The sequence below is a fragment of the Tupaia chinensis genome, unplaced genomic scaffold (genome assembly GCF_000334495.1).
Source record: "Tupaia chinensis unplaced genomic scaffold, TupChi_1.0 Scaffold000555_1, whole genome shotgun sequence".
NCBI lineage: Eukaryota > Metazoa > Chordata > Mammalia > Scandentia > Tupaiidae > Tupaia > Tupaia belangeri.
In genome coordinates this window covers 1830853-1841284 of record NW_006160067.1, presented here as the reverse complement: position 1 = coordinate 1841284, position 10432 = coordinate 1830853, and the positions used below count along the sequence as shown (strand labels likewise).

At 39.0% G+C, this 10432-nt stretch overlaps 1 long non-coding RNA gene across 1 annotated transcript in view; it reads right to left on the bottom strand.

Annotated features, from left to right (window-relative positions):
• Positions 1-595: 595 nt before the first annotated feature.
• The window catches only part of LOC102475966 (uncharacterized), a 23440-nt gene continuing 13603 nt past the window's right edge, over positions 596-10432 (bottom strand). Inside the window, exons 2-3 of the long non-coding RNA XR_335854.1 lie at positions 5558-5711; positions 596-660 (exon numbers count right to left, since the gene is read on the bottom strand). This is a non-coding gene — a long non-coding RNA (uncharacterized LOC102475966). The remainder of the gene's footprint in view (positions 661-5557; positions 5712-10432) is intronic.

Here is a 10432-nt window from a genome sequence, read left to right as displayed (position 1 = left end):
GTGGCTTGCTACACCGAAAGAAGGGATCACCTTTATATTCCTAGTCCACCTGGCACAGAAGTACACAAATCCTTGGGATCAACAGGTGGTGTGGTGGTTACGGGCGCTGGACTCCCACATGGCCAACCGTGGTTTGAGTCCTGGACCTGGCGGCTTCTTTTCTTACTTTCTCTCTCTCTCTCACTCTGTCCTTCTCTGGTTAAATAAAAATAAATAAATAAAGTTAAATAAAATAATTATTTTTTAAAAATCTGAGTAGTCAAATCCTTGTTGGATGATGAAGAATTTGTTCCATTGACCTCCCTGTCAGTCCTCAGAAGGATGAAGCAAACTTTTGTAAAGGGTAATAATATCTACTAATGGTTACGTGGCTTTATGAACTTATTTGCCTTAAATAATTACATGTCCTACCCAAGAAAGCATCTAAGTAAACTACATATGTTTTATAAAGCGCAATAAATCTATAACGATTTAGAAGACCAATTTATTTAAATGAGTCTGTCTCTATCCCCGTGCATACTTCTGGGTCAGAATACTGTCAGACCCTCGCTATTATAGCAAGTATTTTCATGCCAAGCAATTGCGGTCATGATGCTGGAAAAAGTCTTGAGACGCCACCTTGTCTGTGGACCTGGAGACTTGAGTCCAAGTGTGCTCTTGCTGGAGAGAGACAGAGAGAGAGAGAGACAGTGAGAGAGCAGCCCCCCAGGGGGATGGTAGCCGTGTTCCCCTTTTCTTCTAACCTGTCATTTGATACACGCTCTCTTTGCCTGGCTTCCTCTTCCCCGTCCAGGCGAGGACCATTCTGGCTGGACAATACAGACCTCAAACAGAAATATCATAACTCTACCTTCTCTTAGTTATCTGGGAACTTTGCATAGGTGTTCCCAAAGAACAGGTGAATTCTGTCCCTCACAATGCAGCTGAAGAAGTCTTTTCATCTTTAGAAATATAACTAATTTCACTCTGATCTCTGGTCTTTAAAGCTCTATTTTTAAAAGCTCATGGTGGCCTCTATGTTTGCTCTTCATCATATCCTCCTTTATTGCATCTTCGAATCATTTTAAATCGGAGCTAGACCAGTGTGCTTTCTCCTGATCTCTTACTTCGTTCTTGGAATTTCAGCCATAAAATACTATATATAACAAGGGTGCATGTGGTGTGGGTGTTTAAAAAGGCTTACTATGTGCCAAATTCAGTGCTAGGTGTTTTTACATACATTTTCTTCGTTAATTTTCCCAGTAAGTCTATGTAGTGTATATTATTACTGTTTTTTTTTAATTTCAGACAATTTAATTTAGCGAAGTTTAATTGAGCAAAAAGTGATTTGAATTGGGCAGCCCCCAGAACGGCTTTCAAGGAACTCATGTGGTAGGGTGATGCTTAGGCACTGAAAGGGAAAGTGATGGCCAAAGAACAGAAGTGAGGGGATGAGGTAGAGAAATAATTGGATTCGTCACAGCTTGATATTAGCCTGTAGGAACAGTTTAAAGGGTGGGCTGTCTGTGATTCACTGAGCTGTGGCTGCAGTGGTTGGCTGTAACAGCGATTCATTAAGGAAGCGGACTTCCAAGGGAGGTTGCGGTTTGCTTATGGAACTGAAGTAGGGATATGGAGGCCTTTCCAGGGCAGTGAAGTTTAACATTACTGTCCCTGTTTGATTCAAATAAAAACACAAGCTTAGAGAGGTGAAGTGATTTTCTCAGGAAGTTTGTGCGCTCCGTATGTCCTTACTTGACAGAAGAGAACCCTTGAGATCTCGAGGTTACCATTTCACTCCATGTCACACAACTAGCAAGTCTTACGCTTGGAGTCCAAGCTTGCATGCTTCTGGAGTCTGGAGTCCCTGCTTTTATGCTCTGTGCTATCACTCCCTCTTTTCCTTTGAAGCTTTTGACATCTGCCTTCTTAAAGTCTTCAACACACATCAGCCTCTGTCCTATATTTCATTTCCTCATTACAGACTCCAGGAAGACTTGATAACCATTCAGTTCATCTTTGTTAGACAGACGTTTGCCCCAAATGGCAATCTCTTTGCCGTGTCTTCTGTAATTTTAGAGATGATTTGTCAGTCAGGTAAGTAAAACCATTGTTAACAGCTTTACTTTCAGCTGTGACTTTCAGCAGGTCTCAAGAGAGCTGAGGTTTCCCATAAACATTTCCTCTATGCTAGTTGTCATCGAGGCAGCCCATTATTTGAACATGATAGTTCCCAGAGACTCTGCAGGAAATTAGATGTGCAGATATTGAACAATGGACTTGGGTATTATAATGGAGGATTCCATTACAAGAAGAACAAAGAACATATACCACAACTTTTAGGGAAAAGTTTATACATTTTCTTTAATGTTATTCTCTCTCTCTCTCTCTCTCTCTGTGTGTGTGTGTGTGTGTAGGATGAGGAAGGTAAAGTCTTCAACACACATCAGCCTCTGTCCTATATTTCATTTCCTCATTACAGACTCCAGGAAGACTTGATAACCATTCAGTTCATCTTTGTTAGACAGACGTTTGCCCCAAATGGCAATCTCTTTGCCGTGTCTTCTGTAATTTTAGAGATGATTTGTCAGTCAGGTAAGTAAAACCATTGTTAACAGCTTTACTTTCAGCTGTGACTTTCAGCAGGTCTCAAGAGAGCTGAGGTTTCCCATAAACATTTCCTCTATGCTAGTTGTCATCGAGGCAGCCCATTATTTGAACATGATAGTTCCCAGAGACTCTGCAGGAAATTAGATGTGCAGATATTGAACAATGGACTTGGGTATTATAATGGAGGATTCCATTACAAGAAGAACAAAGAACATATACCACAACTTTTAGGGAAAAGTTTATACATTTTCTTTAATGTTATTCTCTCTCTCTCTCTCTCTCTCTGTGTGTGTGTGTGTGTGTAGGATGAGGAAGGTGGAAGTCAACATGTTTCTTTCTTTAATTGTGATAGAGCACATGTGTGTGCACAGCAGAGTGAGATCCAGAGAAGGAGAGAGAGAGGGGTACTCTCCACAGGGTTTAGTCATGCTGTGATCCCCTTCTTCAGTCCTCCAGGCTGTCAGACTGTGAGTTTCAGGTTGACCAGGTGGAGATTCAAACTGTGGTTACCATGTAGACTCCAGATCCTCTTGAAGACAGCATTACTGCTGTGCTACAGAGCTGTCCTTACGTTAGTCTTCTCTACAATGAAGCATGAACCTGGCAGCTTGATCCCAGTGACCTCATTTGATGGCAAAGGATCTGCTATTTTTAACTCAGCTAATGACTTCAATCTTGGTTTTAACCGTAATAAGCTTAGGGGAAATATCTTACTACTAGCATTGGTACATTCATCTTTTAAAAAACATTAATTTCTTCCATAAACAAGAGAGACAGAGACGATACCCCCAACAGTGCCTTGATACTGCAGTTCCCCACTCCCCACCCCCCGCCCCAGTTCCATCCAGCACTGGGTCACAGTATGTGTGTGGTGGCAGGTAGTGCTATGCTCAGTCAGGGAGGGCTCTAGATAGGAACCCGGAACTGTCCCATGTGGGTCAGCATCACAGAGCATCATATTTTACCACTGCAGCACTGCCAGCCCCATGCTCATCTTTTTATTCCCCTTCCTATTTTATAAGGTAACTATAAAGATGCAACAGAATCCTTGAATTATGCAATTATTGTATTACTGTACTGAGGGCAGAAGCAGGTATATCACTGTACCACTTGGCCAACAATGGGACAGTGTCATTCCATGACAGCTTGAAACACTTACTTATAAGTTCATGGATGAATATAAAAATTCCACATATGAAAGCAAGTTTAGGGATCTCAGTATGTACTTATAAAAATTCAGGGATGGGGGCCAGCAGATGGTGTGGTGGTTAAGGCACTGAACTCTCATGGGGCTGACCATGGTTCAAGTCCTGGACCCCATGGCTTGAAAATCACACTAGGCACATGTGCATGCATGTCCAAAATCCCAAACAGAGAATGGAGGAGAAGGGATTGTGACCATCTGCCTTGGAGAGTGATTTCTCACTTTCCCTTTCTCTGGTTTCTGTCTTACTCTAAGAAGTACCCATGTCCTATGGCAAAAACATCTTAAAGCAAAAAATCAAAAACTCAGGGATGCCACAATATTTTAAGAAGACAACTTCTATCTGATTTAATTGGCATGGCATACTTTCATAACTATCAGCTGTTTCTTATTTTATCCTCACCTAAATTGTCCAGTATGCCTTTAGCTCCAAGTTTAAGAATTTCTACTAATATTTATACCTTATTTACAACTGAATTTTCCTCCTTTTATGTTAAATCCACTTCTTTTCCGCAGAAATCCCCTTTAGTTGCCTGTATTTTTTCCTAAAATGTCTTTCTTTCTCTCTTCCACAGACAAGAGAAACAGAGAAAGAGAGAGGGAGATATATATGTAGAGAGAAACAGCACCCTAGCAAGGTCTTCATGCCATAACCCACCCTAGTCTTAGTCAGTCCCAGATCATGGACACACATATCTCCAGCATGTTCCATGAGGTCTCCAGACATGAACCCAGAACCTTCCCACGTGGGTCAGCCCGGCAGAGCTGAAGCACTGTCTGGCACCATGTGTCCATATTCTTGGCCTGAATTACACCAAAGGTCAGGAATAAGTTATTGTTACTTTATTTTTTTTTCAAATTTTATCCATTGTCATTATTTTATTTCATTTTAGTTTTTAAAGTTGACCAGAGAGAGACAGAAAGAGAGAGGGAAAGTGAAAAAGCAAGCTGCCAGGTCCAGGACTCGAACCATGGTCAACCATGTGGGAGTCCAGCTGCCTTAACCACCACACCACCTGCTGGCCCCTTGTGACTTTCATATATATACATATGTAAAATTTTGCCAGAGGGTATGTCTGCTTGATGGGAGAGAGAGAGAAAGAGAGAAAAAGTACCTCCCATGGGGAATGACCATACCACAATCTCTTCTCCTCTATCTCTCCCTCTTCTGGGAATTTTGGGCACACACACACTCCTGGCTTATCTTTCAAGCCATCAGGTCCAGGATTTGAACTACATAATTGGCTATGTGGGATCTGGCTGCCTTCACCACTACACCATGGGCTGGTCCTAATTTCTTTCATCAAAGTATCAACTTCACCTTTGTTATCTATCTTGGTGAAGTTTCTTTATTCGCAATGAACAGAAATTTACTGAAATTAGCTGAAGCAAATGAAGAATTTCTTGGAAGGGAACAGTGGTAGCTCAGTAAGCCCAAGGATAAGTTGAAGTTGAGACTTTGGAGGGTCTGGGCCTGGCCCAAGAGCTGAGATAAAGAAGCAAAGAAAGTAGGTGTTGTCTGTGTCTTCTAAAGGGTTAAGTCTATTCCTTGTACAGGAGCCAAAGGCAATTCGTCATTCTTGTAATGGATAGATAAGGGACCCCATGAGTCACTCTTCTATTACCGTTATAGATACTTATTGCTATTTTTGTTCATTTTCCATGTTTCACAACCCCCCCCCTAGTTTACCAGGTAGGCATAGTGCCATGGACACAGTAGATTCTGAGCAAGTATTTGTTGAATGAATAAATGTTCTAACTCACCTTTAGAGTTAGAACACATTCCTTCTTGGATATGGAGGGATGTGACAATGGTGTCTGTCCTTCCATTGACCGATTATGCACACCAGGGTTGCCCGGGTAGAACTGATTTAGCTGATATGACATTTTCTCTCTGAGTTTCTTGCAGATTTTCCACCTAAAGTATGAAAGTCATGAGAGATCAAATAACACTATTTCAGAATAATTATCTTAGAAAACCATTTGACTGGTTTTCTTTTGAAGATAGACTTCCTAATTTGAAAAGTTTTATTTTTTAAATAATTGAATAGTTTGAATTAATTAAGGCCTAAGTTAAGGGAATCAGTGCAAGAATAGACTTCATTTAAAAATTTTTTTGCACCAGTTATATTTCTACTTGGGTACTAGAAACTCTATGCTTTAAGATATCCTTAATGTTGGGCTAGACCCATAGTGGTTAAGTCCTGTGCATAAGAGAACCAGATCCCACATGGCTGACCATGGTTCAAATCCAAGTTCTGGTAGCTTGAAAAACATACTGGGAGTGTGTGTGTGTGTCTGTGTGTGTGTGTGTGTGTGCATGTCCAAAATTTTGATGGACTGGAAAAATGGAGGAAAAGCAATTGTGGTGTAACCATGTCTCACTGGGTAATGTTTTCTTTCTCTCCACCCCACCTCCCTACCCCAGCAAGTGCACATACCCTCTGGTAATTGAAAAAAAATTTCATGTGGTGGGTTGGGTTAATGAAAAGCTGGAGGAAACAGTAGAATGTTCCTTGGCAAAATTTTCCTGTACCAGATCTCCCTTGCTCCTAACTGAGGCTTCTCCCCTTTGTTGTTCCTGCCAGGTTTGACCTCTGGACTCTGATTCTGGAACTCTGTCATTTCCCAGTCCTTTTCCCCAGTTATTGGGAGAAGGGACTCAGCAAGTCCTTTTTGATTGCCAACCAAACTCTTGGAATCCTTTTACCAACAAATTTGGTTTGTTTTTCTAGTATTTATCATTTAATATCTCTTGGCATCCCCTTGTGAAAATATTAATTAATGACCCTATCACATGATTAAGCTCCATCACCCATATCACAAATTAAGGATTCCTAATCACGTACTCCTGTCCTACAAGGGTACAGTATTAATCATTAGTATATTTCCAAGCCTGGGTCTTTGTATCTACTTTATGGAGATATAGACTCATTTATTATTGTTATCCTCAGTGATGAAGTTACCTTATTATTTCTGGCCAACATTATAAAATGCTTGAGAGTAAAAGGAAGTATAATTAACAAGTACTCTAGAAGAACAGGTGCACATCAGGATTGCCCTCTGTAGACTGGGGCCATTGTCACCCTAATCATTAGTGATTATCTGGTTTCTCTAGGAAACTACTATGGTTCATTGAGAATCATTTATTCTTCTTCACGTGCTTAAATATCTCTCTGGGTCAACGAGTAGCATGGTGGCTAAGGAGGCTGTATCCCACATGGATATAAGTCCTCTATCAGGTATACAATTTGGAAATAACATTTCTCACTTTGTACCATTGTTTCCATTCTCTTTACAGGTGCCTTAATAGAGTGACATTTTATAATTTTTAGATAGTATCTCTGCTATCTTGTACCTTCTGGGCAGCTTCATGGCTGTGAATCTCCCCGAGCTAGGGCCCCTCCCATAGACCTCAGAGCTAGCCAGGTAGGAAAAGATCTGTATCTCCCTCTTGATTTTTTCTGTCCCTTCCAACTTTTTTTCCTCTTTAAAACAAAACAAAACAAAACAAAACAAAACAAAACAAAACAAAACAAAACAGCTTTCCTGTCTCCTTCTTTGTGCTTTCAATTTGCTAATTTCTCTCTCTTTCTCTCACCCAGGACAGAATCTGTCCAGGCACCTCCATCTCTGCTGTCCTGTACTTTTACACAGCACACGAGCATGCCATGTGGTTTTCACTTTTTAACCCAGTTTTATTTTCTGTGATGTGTTTTTTTCTCCTCATCTCCAAGTAGGGAAAAAATTAGAGGAAATTACCAAAATATCAGAAAAAAAAATTTAGAACATGTATGGTAATGAAACTCCATGAGATGCAAGAGAAAAGAGACATTGAGTTCCAAGAGATTAGGAAGTCCTTCCATGATATGAAAGAAGAATTGGACACCATAAAAAAGAATCAAGCAGAACTGTTAGATATAAAGGCTGTAACACAGGAAGTCAAAACCTCCCTTGAAAGTATTAAAAGTAGGTTAGGCCATGCAGAAGATCGAATCTTGGAAGTAGAAGACAAAACCCATGACCTAGAAAAAAATATCAAAAATACTGAGAAAACAGCCAAGACAACTGAGGATACTATACGAGAAATACTAGATACCATAAAATGCTCAAACATCTGAATAATTGGTATCCCAGAAGGTGAAGAAACTAATAAGGGCATTGATAATCTGTTCCACAAAATTCTGGAAGAAAACTTTACAAGTCTAGAGAGGCACTCAAACATCCAGACCCAAGAAATGTAAAGAACCCCAAGTAGAATCAATCCAAGAAGATCCTCTCCATGACACATCATAGCTAAATTGGCCAAAACCACAGACAAAGATAAGATACTAAGATTGGCAAGAGAGAAACATCAAATCACTTACAAAGACTATCGCATCAACTAACAGCAGACCTCTCATTGGATACAATGCAAGCAAAGAAAGATTGGAGAAATATATTCAAGGTGTTCAATGAAAAACAATTTCAACCAAGAATAATATATCCAGAAAGATTATCCTTCATACGGGAAAAGAAGATAAAAACATTCTCAGATAAACAAAACCTGAAAGAATTTACCAACTCCAGACCAGTTCTTCAAGAAATTCTGAAAGGAATACTATACCAAGAAAACTAAAGAGAGACAGACAGCAATAAGAGAACAAAAAACATTACTCAGTATGTGGCCAACTTAATGGTAGAGACAAGCCTGGAAATATCGATAATAATATTGATTGTTAATAGATTAAATTCTCTTATCAAGAGACACAGACTGGCTGAATGGATTAAAAATCAGAAACCCTCCATCTGACACCTACAAGAAACCCATCTCATGGATAAAGACATACATAGACCAAAAGTGAAGGGCTGGAAAAATGTATTTCATGCAAATGAAAACCAAAAAAGAGTGGAGTCGCTATACTGATTTTGTACAAAATAGGCTTTAAGACAAAACCAGTAAGAAGAGACAAAGAAGGGCATTGTATAGTAGTAAAGGCTAATTCACCAAGAAGATACCACACTTATAAATATCTATGCACCTAATTTAGGAGCACCCAAATGTGCAAAGGAAAGACCACTAAATCTAAAAGGAGACATCGACTCTAACACAATAATTGTTGGCAATCTCAACACCCCATTATCTCCTTTAGACAGGTAAACAAGACAAAAAATAAGCAGAGAGATTCGGGACTTAAATGATACCATAAATCAGATGGACTTGATAAACATCTATAGAACTTTCCACCCCCGAAACACAAAATACACATTTTTTTCATCCCTGCATGGTATTTTCTTGAAGATTGACCACATGATAGGGCACAAAATCAGCCTTTATGAATTCAAAGGCATAGAAACTATACCCAGCATCTTCTCCAACCATGATGGAACTAAACTTGATATTAATCTCATAAAAAAACCCTAAAAAATACATGAATACATGGAAACTAAATAATCTACTTCTGAATGACTTCATGACTACTGAAGAGATTAAGACTGAAATCAAAAGATTCATGGAAATAAATGATAATAAGTACACAAGTTTCCATAATTTATGGGACACTGTAAAAGCAGTCATAAAAGGGAAGTCCATAACAATTAGTACGCACAAGAAAAAGATAGAAAGGTGGCAAAAGGACAAGCTAACATCATGCCTCAGGGAATTGGAAAAATGACAACAGAAAAATAAAAAAGATGCCAGCAGAAAAAAAAAAATAAAGATTCAAGCAGAATGAATGAAATAGAAAGTAAGAAAACTATACAAAAAATAAATGAGATCAAAAGCTGGTTCTTTGACAAGATAAACAAGATTGAGACACCATTAGCTAGACTAATTAAGAAGAGAGAAAGGAACCAGATACATCAAAGTCACAATGAATAAGGCAACATTACAACAGACATAATAGAAATACAAAACATCATTAGAGGACTATGAGTGACTATAAGACAACAAAGAAGAAAATCTGAATGAGATGGACAAATTCCTGGGCACATACAATCTACCAAGATTGACTCAGGAGGACATAGAAAGCCTGAATAGACCTGTAACAAGCAATGAGATTGAATCAGTAATAAATAACCTCCCAACAAAGAAAAGTCCAGGTCCCGATGGTTTGACTGCTGAATTTTACAAAACTTTTAAAGACGAGATAACCCCCATTCTACTCACACTGTTTCTATAGATCCAAAAAAGGAAGGAGCCCTTCCAAATTCATTCCATGTAGCCTCCATTACCCTCCTCCCCAAAATGGATAAGGATACGACAAAAAAGGAAAACTACAGACCAATATTTCTGATGAATATAGATGCAAAAATTCTCAACAAGATAGTTGTTACCCATATTCAACAGCATATAAAAAAGGTTATTCATAATGACCAGGTAGGCTTTATTCCAAGGATGTAAGGGTGGTTCAACATATGCAAAACTGTAAATGTAATACACTGTATTAACAGAAAGAAAGATAAAAACCATATGATCATTTTAATTGATGCAGAAAAAGCATTTGACAAAATACAACATTCCTTTATGATTAAGACTCTCAGGAAAATTGGCATAGAAGGATCATTTCTCAGCATAATAAAAGCCATCTAGGAAAAACCTATAGCTAAACATTATACTGAATGGGTACAACTAAAAACTGGTACAAGACAAGGCTGCCC